This window comes from Electrophorus electricus, chromosome 15 (genome assembly GCF_041902795.1).
Source record: "Electrophorus electricus isolate QZ-2024a chromosome 15, ASM4190279v1, whole genome shotgun sequence".
In the NCBI taxonomy this organism is placed as follows: Eukaryota; Metazoa; Chordata; class Actinopteri; order Gymnotiformes; family Gymnotidae; genus Electrophorus; species Electrophorus electricus.
In genome coordinates, this window is record NC_137511.1 from 24,585,283 (window position 1) to 24,594,880 (window position 9,598).

The 9,598-nt window shown below is 40.7% G+C and overlaps 1 non-coding gene across 1 annotated transcript; it reads left to right on the forward strand.

The window, feature by feature from the left end:
* The first annotated feature begins 2,954 nt into the window (after window positions 1-2,954).
* Window positions 2,955-3,036, forward strand: trnas-cga (transfer RNA serine (anticodon CGA)). Its single transcript has one exon. It is a non-coding gene; the product is annotated as a tRNA-Ser (tRNA).
* The last annotated feature ends 6,562 nt before the right edge of the window (window positions 3,037-9,598 follow it).

A 9,598-nucleotide genomic window follows, 5' to 3' on the forward strand; every position in this document is an offset into this window, starting at 1 on the left:
GTACATTACCTTACTGATGTATATTTTAAAAGTATTCCAATACACAGATTAAATTTTAGTAACTGATAAATATATTTGACCTATGGATGTGTACTAGAAAATAAGAATCGTGACAAAACAAACCGATAGGTTATTGGCGCATGTATTTCATTTGAGGTGGTGTTGTATTCAGGATATGGAGTCAATCTGACTCTGATGAGGAGTGGAACTCTGTAGCCCAGGTAGTTGTTCCAGCATCATACCAAATACACATATTATCACTAGCACATGACCATCCCCTGTCTGGACACCTAGGTATCAGAAAAAAGACAAAACAAATTCTACAACATTTCTTTTGGCCATCGATTAGAAGTGATGTTGGACACTGCCGTTCATGCCTTACATGCAGTGAAAACCAAATCAGGTCATTCCGTCTGTTCCTCTGTGCCCCATTCCAGCAGTTGGTGAGCCCTTTGAAAAGGTGTTGGTTGATTGTGTGGGCCATTTGCCAAAGACCCGTTCTGGTCATTGCTACCTATTGACTATAATGTGTGCTGCCACCATGTACCCTGAGGCTATTCCCCTTCGATCCCTAAAATCGAAGAGCTGTTATTAAATTCTGCACTACCTTTGGATTGCCCAAAGTTATACAATCTGACCAAGGCATGAACTTTATGTTACACCTGTTCTCCAAGATGACAATTGAACTTGGTATACAGCACCAATTCTCCAGTGGGGAAAGCTTGCACTCCCAGACCCTTTCCTGAACGATCTACCTGCCACATAGCAGTGTCTTGTTTCATGTAGTGGAGAAAGCACATCCTTCTTACCTGCGTGATGTCAAGGGCATGTAAAAACTTCTCTTCCATGTCGTGTACCAGCATTCCAGGGACAGCACCATATTTTCTCTTTAACTATAACTATAACACTTTCACTCCAGTGCCCACCCACCACAAGTCACTAACAAGATGATGTACTTGCAAGTAACAGCAGTAGTAGCAGCAGCATGACTCGTCTTCAATCTTCCAAAGTTCACACGTGTTACTCTGCTGCTGCGCTCCCTTCGTTTGCTTCCAGTAGCTGCACACATCAGATTTAAAATCTTGATGCTCCCCTACAAAGCCAAAAATGGGCCAGGCCCTTGATATATTGAGTCAGTGGTCAAAGCCCGATTCATACCTCAAGGGCCTTGAACCTCAAGTATGGCTCGGCTTGAAATTCCATGCTCCAAGTCTCATGGAAGACAAGCATTGAGACTCACAGATGGTGAAATGAACTTCCACTTGCTGTCCTGACAGCAGAGTTCCTTGCAGTCTTCAAACACAGACTAAAGACCCATCTATTCATGGAATCTGACAAATGACCCTGCTCCTATATTGAATAACTAAATTAACACTTATTGTAGGGTATTATTTATTACACTGATGTTGTCTAACAAACTTTAGTCCTTATGCCTTTTGTACTTCTAGGTAACAGCAGTGATCCTTTTATTTCTACAGTATTCTAGATCATTGGGATATTGGACTCTAACCTACTGTAATGGCTAGGGTGTATTCTATGAGTAAATGATAAAACCCTTTTGTAAGTCACACTGGATAAAAGTGTCTGCTAAATGCCTTAAATGTAAATTGTAAATGTAACAAATACATCTCAAGACTTGACACTGTAGTCCCGAGACAAGTCAAGAGTGAAAATGTACAATCCAAAGTCAAGATGGACAGTTACCAAGCACTACCCTTCACGTAATTGTCAAGTCACCATGTTTAATGTCGTTACAATATTTGACACCAGCAAAGCATTTGATGTAGTTTATGAAATTGACAAAATCTTTTTATGCTCTTCAGTCTTGGCCTTGATGGTATGCATGTTTTGTCATGTCTGCTTAGAGATAATGTCGCCACTGGGCACCAAATTCTCTCCCAGGTGCTTTATCAAATTATTGATCCACAATGTGCTAGTGTCTTGATTCATCTATGTAGAAAAATCAAGAGCAACTGTGGGTGTAGGATTCGATGTTATCATTCCTACAAAGGGTGCCAAGTCACCAGTTTGTCTGCAGTGCACTAAGAATAGGAAGACTCCCTGTCGGGGAATCAACCCAAGAATTTCTGCCTGAGAGGCGGAGATACTATTTACTATACTAACAAGGACAGATGCATGTGTGTTAAAAGAAACTGACTGAGATGTACGCATCCCACAGGTTTTGAAGTATTTTGGATCAGTGCACCTACAACAGAAAGTTTTTTAAACAAATTCTGGTGATGTTGACCCAGTCTTCATTTTCCTCTTTTAACAATGTCGGTGTGCTGGCTTATGATTTGTATTTCTTTTTGAATTCTTGTAAAAATGCAAAATATTCAAAGCATTTTGGCTATCCCTGTGTGATAAACACGAGAATGGTCTAAACTATGAGTTATGTCATATGCAGCACTTTTATCAAATTTGCCTTTGACTCTGTTTGCAATATGTCTGATTATTCTATTGCAAATTAATGTACTGAGCTGCACTGTCTAGTCAACATTGAACTTAGGTCAAGCGATGTCCTGCACTACTCTATTTCCAATGTGCAAGTTTCAACTTTGTTGACTTACATTTCTGCTCACATGTACATTCCAGTGAATGGTTTACATGACACCTTCATGAGCTAGGTGTGATTTTTTAAAAACAAAAAGAGTGTTCATGCAAAAATGCTTAGCCACCTTGAGCCGTCCCACGTCTTCACGTGGGAAACCTTGGAGGCCACGGTAGTGTTTTAAGTAGCGGATCAGTCTAATACTCTGACAAGCTTTTGGGCACCTGTTCACCTGGAATTGACATTAGTTTGCTAAAATAGTGAGTAGACCATTCGGGAGATTACTGTCTTTGAATTTGCATCTCAGGCCATTTGCAGTCCTGAATCAATGATATATGGGTACTCATAATTGAGCTTGAAGAAGTCCTAAGGCTTAACCCCAAAGTGCCCAAAGCATGTAACAGCTGCGATGGCCGAGAGGTTAAGGCGTTGGACTCGAAATCCAATGGGGGTTTCCTGCGCAGGTTCGACTCCTGCTTGCAGCGTGATGGAATCAGATGTTTTTCTCCTGATGGCTTTGCTGGAAGAATAAATTCACAGTGTCATGTAGTTCTCCTTTTGCACATGCTTGCCATTCCATTTGCAACTTTGTGCCAGTGAAACTGTAGGAGTCCTAGGAATTGAAGCAGAAATAGCTGCTTTGTAGATAAGTTGTGATGACCCAGGGATTAATGTGTTGGTGTCAAGCTCCAATGTGCTCTCTTGCAGAATAGAGAATTTAGTTGCTTATTTGAAGTGATTTCTGCAGAGACATCATGCCACCAGTGTGGAGAGCTTGCACTCCCAGACCCTTTCCTGAACGATCTACCTGCCACATAGCAGTGTCTTGTTTCATGTAGTGGAGAAAGCACATCCTTCTTACCTCCGTGATGTCAAGGGCATGTAAAAACTCTTCAACTATTGGACAGTCATCTTAGCTCAGTGAAAATTCTGGAAGACTATTTCTCACATACAAATTGCAGTGGTGTTTGCCTATGCTTTTCTTGTACCAGCATTCCAGGGACAGCACCATCTTTTCTCTTTAACTATAACACTTTATTTATTACACTGTTTACTCCAGTGCCCACCCACCAAAAGTCACTAACAAGATGATGTACTTGCAAGTAACAGCAGTAGTAGCAGCAGCATGACTCGTCTTCATTCTTCCAAAGTTCACACGTTACCCTGCTGCTGCGCTCCCTTCGTTTGCTTCCATTAGCTGCACACATCAGATTTAAAATCTTGATGCTCACCTACAAAGCCAAAAATGGGCCAGCCCCTTGATACAGGGAGTCAATGGTCAAAGCCCGATTCGTACCTCAAGTGCTTCAAACCTCAAGTATGGCTCGGCTTGAAATTCCATGTTCCAAGTCTCATGGAAGACGAGCATTGAGACTCTTTTCTGTCCTGGCTCACAGATGGTGAAATGAACTTCCACTTGCTGTCCTGACAGCAGAGTTCCTTGAAGTCTTCAACCACAGACTAAAGACCCATCTATTCATGGAATATTTATATGACAAATGACCCTGCTCCTATATTGACTAAGTAAATTAGCACTTATTGTAGGGTATTATTTATTATACTGATGTTGTCTAACAAACTTTAGTACTTATTGTTTATTGAACTCATCATTGTTTAAGATAGACCTTATGCATTTTGTACTTCTTGGCAATTGGTCAATTTTGGACAAGTGGGATAAACTTAAAAAAGAGATCAGGAAGAACTGGAAATACAAAATGGGGACATTTGGACAAACCATTTCCAAACTCTCTTCCAGACAGTAGAATCAAATGCAAATCTTCAACAAAATCCTATAAAGCAAAAACTGGAGGTGCTACAATTGGCTAATCAAAAACCATTAGACTTCTCAATTACTGAGCAGAAACTTCAGGAGAAAATTAACAAACTAAAATCAAAGAAGGCATGTGGGCCTGACAGTGTACTAAATAAAATGATAAACTTTTCAAGCTCTAAATTTCATTTGGCTATTCTAAAACTGTTTAACCTGAATGGAGGTTTTTTCCCTGAAATCTGAAACCAAGGATTAATAGCACCAATCTTTAAATCCGGAGATAAATTCGACACTAAGAATTACAGAGGCATCTGTGTGAACAGTAACCTAGGGAAGATAATGTGTAGTGTAGCATTTTAAATTCTAGATTTCTGAAATTCCTTACTAAACACAATATCCTGAGTAAAAGACAAATTGGATTTCAGCCAAATTACCACAACATTGCCTATATTTACCCCCTATATTATTATAATTATTATTATTGTTTATTGGTAATAGGAGTTGTTGTAGTTATATTATTGTTGTACTTACTATCATTGTTAGCAGTAATTTCTTCACTAAAGCTTTGGCACAATTGAATTGAACTGAATGTGTGTGTGTGTGTTCTCATAAAAAGTCCTCAAGTGTCCAGAACAACCTCTCAATCCCAGAACACCCTGAGCAAGAGAGACACAGAGAGAGGGAGAGGGAGATGGAGAGGGAGAGGGAGAGAGAGAGAGAGAGAGAGAGAGAGAGAGAGAGAGAGAGAGAAAGAAAGAAAGGGAAGAGAGAAAATGGGGAGACAAATGAAGGGAGAGGGACAGAGAGGGAGAATGAAAGATGAAGAAGAATGGAAACAGAAACCGAGAGTTGATGGGTGATATTTTGTTGAGTGAATGAGAGAGTGAACTTAAGAGACTCAGAAAGATACCCGAAAGAGAAAAAGCAGGATTAGATGTGGGAGTCTATTGGATGATGGATGACGAGTAAGTGCAGTGGAGTCTGACACAGCTGGAAACAGCCCTCAAGCTCCATCCATTCCAACTCCAAACTTGGACAAATGTGGTCAAAATTGGAAAAAGATCTTAAGGCATTCTTGGCAACTTGCTTGTCGTAAATAGGAGCATTATTCCTGCTGTCATGGAAGCAAACTGCAACACTGTATGAATTCCATGCCTGTTAGTCTGGCTGAGATTGCTTCTAGTAGCAAGGAACCATTTATAAAAGTCTTACTGAACCCACTGACAAGCAGGACTACCAAGGTCTGCACAAGGGCAGGTATGAGGAATCATTTTGGGAACACAAACTTTATAATAGGAACTAGAATAGATAAGACTTTTGGAAGATCTGGCAACCCAAAACAAACTTTGATGTTTGTACCAGTGTGACAGTAATCCCCCCAGGTACTTGTACATCTGCATATCTTCCAGTCAACCTTTCAAAGAAAGAAAGTGAGGGATGAATATTATGCTGAATTTCCAAAACACTTATATTTGTCATGTTGTGAATACGATGTTACTTCTGTGCTTGGTGGAATAGAAGGTAACATGCCTGCATACAGGATATTAAAGTAAAGGGCTTGTGCATGTGTGTGGCTGTCTGTGTGTGTGTGTGTGTGTGCGTGTGTGTGTGCGCGTGTGGCCATGTGTCTGTCTGTGTGTGTGTGCCCATGCCTAAAGTGTGACGTTGACCATATGTACAGTGTTTATATCATCATACAGTAACAGTGATGAAAGCCAGTGTGTGTCACAGGGTGTCGACAAGTGAAAGATCCATTATGAAGAAGTTGGAGAAAAATCTGTTATTGCTTATTACAGCCTATTATATATAGATTGCAGGCAGTAATTATGGAAGAATAAGAGGATGAAGGAGTCCAACAGACAAGTAAAATAACCCTTATAAAGAAGTTGGGGGAAAAGGAAGAGAACAGGGCAGTACAGCGCTGCCTATACATGAAGTCTCAGTGAGAAAGAATGAAGCCCAACTCAGTGTCCTGATGTTCAGTGCTTATGACTCAAACACAGGCTATTAGCTTAGCATGGCAGGCCTGGTGAGGCTAATTCACTATAATAACTATAAAGCCCTGAAATTCATTTGTATTCTAAAATTTGTGAAATATTTTTCATAAAACATGTATGTGAAATTAACTAACTGTGCCTCTGAGTATTTCGTTCAGTTCTACATATAAGTGCCTTCACTGTCACGTGGTATTATGACATCACAGTCTAGCCCTATGAAGTCACTATGTGTGTAATAAAACTAAATAAAAATCTATGAATATAAATCTATAAATAGGGGTCATTTTGCAAGATGGTCATTAAAGAAGTTGTGAAGCGTTCATGCAGTTTGGAGGGTGTCTGATCTGAGGCAGGAACTTTCCCAAAGGTGAGTACACATAAATGAAGACAGACTGCTTGGAAATGTCTTGGCCTCAGACTAAAAGACATTTTGTGAAAGAGTCCAAGCGCTAAAAATCAGATTGTAGAAGAGGGAAAAGACCACGCCTGGATAAACTTGGTCATTGTCTAATTCTAACTCTCTCTCCAGCTAGCGGAAATTAGCCAGACTGTCATTAGCGATCCAGGTAGATGTACCACATGCATAAATAAACGCCAAAGAGTCAAGCTTATTTGAAGTCGTTTCTAGTAGGCTGTGTTGTTGTTGACTTAATTATGGATAAGCCGTTCACCCGGTGAGCTCGAGATTACAAGCCAAAAACCGACACGTCCACGTGCTAAAAACAAACCACGCGACTCTTGTGATCGTACGCGAACTTTCCAATTCGCACACTGCTGATGTGAGATTTTAGCACCGATCACAACCTGAGTTTCTCCTAAGAGCGGCATAAATGTTGGCCTATGTGGGAGCAGGTGTAAGGTGAGGTTTCACAGCTCCCTTTTCAGTGGGAGCAGAGTTAAACTCTCCAACAGCAAGTGCGCGTGATGGCGACATCATATCAGCTTTACATGTTTAGCTAGAATAAAGCAGCGTGAGGCCTGATTCAGAGACTCAGGAGCACATTAGTCACGTAACTGTTGTTAAGCAGCTTTGTTTAGAGCTCAGCATGGTTTATATGAACAATATCATTTGTATGCAATTAGTAATAGTGCAGGTTGCTTAGCAATGGTCATACGTTCCAAGTTTTAAACGAACGCATGCATCGCTACTGGTCTTGGTGCAACAGGCTTAAACCTCTCTATGAAAAATGGTCTCAGTTTCTGCCAGTTTGGCAGTTAATCCCAGTTGGTGCACCAGCCCTGGGGACGAGCATGAGGACCGGGCATCCATTCAATTCAGCTGGCTCTCAAAGTCACGTCCTTGTGCACGAGCGTTTACTGAAAAGAAATCAAGTCGGACTGAAAGGTTCACGGAAGGTTTTACGGCCACATTTCTTAAGTCTGTCATGCACCATGTCACCCCCTCCACTCCGGATGGACATGCCAGTGCAGATCTAACTACACCTGCTACTTGGTACCTTCATTAACGCTCGTGTATAAAACCTCCTGGTCTGTGTTCCAGTTGCGAAGTCTCTTTCTGCACAGCGGGCGTGTCTGAACCTTGTTTACACTTTATGGCTTGTTTTCTTCTTTCAACCTATGCCTGATATTATGGTTCCCGCCTTTTCACCTGTAGTGGTTTGTATTGTTTAATCCAGTCTTTACTTTGTTCAATAAAGCCTTAAATTCCTTTTTATCTGTGTAACGATGAACGGTTGGAAGGTGAACGCACACGTGGAGAAGCGCAAGATTTATTAAGGGCTGATGCAGAATCATAATCACTACACCAGCCCAATGCCATAGAATACATGATACAAAGAGGCTGAGAGTACATGCTGAACAAAAGTAAACAACACAGATGAAGACAAAGTGGAAGGAGGCTAAAACAATAACAAAAGCAATAACAAGAACACTTAACTAATACTGGCAATAGAAAACATGAGGCTTGGACTACGAACAGAGGCTGGGAATAATAATGAGCAGCAAATGAACAGTGCACAACACAGGGATTTCCAATGCTGTGCCCCATTATCTGAAAATGACCTTTGTGGTTTCCCTTGTTCCACAGGTTTTATTTGAACTGAAGTTTATGTGGAGTTTTGATGCAGTTATGAGTTGCATGCTGATAGTGATGGTTCAGTGTCTTCTGGCATGGACTACTATGTTTGCATTGCAAATCATTGGTGGTATCCTTTCACTGCTAGAAAAATTCGTAAGTGCTGTTAAAATCGTAAGTATAAATGAACGTTTGTGCATTAAGCATAATATTTTTTAAGCTTATTGCAGTATTTTCCCCAGGATAGCTTTTTAGCCTAATGGCAATGGAGATAACGTTATTTAGCCTTTAATGAAGCTTTATTGAAGCTAATAATTTATTTTAGTAAGTTGTCAAACATTGTTGTGACATTTTAAGAAAAAAGTCGCACACTCGATGTATATTGTCTGACGACTTTTTGTCGGTCTGAAAAGGAGAGGTTTTTTTTACACCTAGTGGAAACTATTGTGCAGTTCCTGAGTAATTGTAGCTCCTATACATTTCGAAGAACAATGTGTTGTTGATGCTGTAAAATTGCTGTTCTGTGCATCTTGGTGTATGTGTGTTTATGCATGTATATAAAAAGAATGCTAAATATTATGCACTTTTTTCATAGTGGGAAAGAGTCAAGTCCAGTTTCGCCACAGTGTTTCCACAACTACAGCGCACCGGGACTCCCTCATCCATCCTCCAAAAGCCTGGCAAGGCTGCGCTTAATGAGCCTAACTGCCTCCTGCTACCGGTGGGCACAGAAACCTCCAATCGCAGCTCTGACGTTGCCCGGAGTCGGCATACAAAGTTTGCATCTAGTAAGGAAAGCTTGCATGATAGATCGCTGCTGCCTGAGGTGAAGTATACGACTGCCAAGACAGGCAGAGCCAGCACACTGAATGAGGAGAGTGATGCAGCAGCTGATTTTGCAGTTGTGAGTAAATGTGTCATAAGCTATTTTCATACAGTAGTCATTTTATGCATAATCTCTACTATATGTTTTCTGTTTTTCTGTCTGGAGTTGGCATTCTCAAACCGTCCCATGCTTAATGCCATGGTAAACAGAATGAAGTAATTTGAATCAATGTCTGAATACATGTTAGAAAGTGTTATTATAATAGGAGGGGCTCATTGTTTGCTGTGGCTAAGATATGTCCACTCATAAGGCAGTGTCTTGTTGTTTTCATTCCTTCAGAGAGACTGGATTTCCCACGTTAAGATGAGAGTGGATGAATTGGAGGCAATAATTCTGATGGAAGAAGAGTATGAAGGAA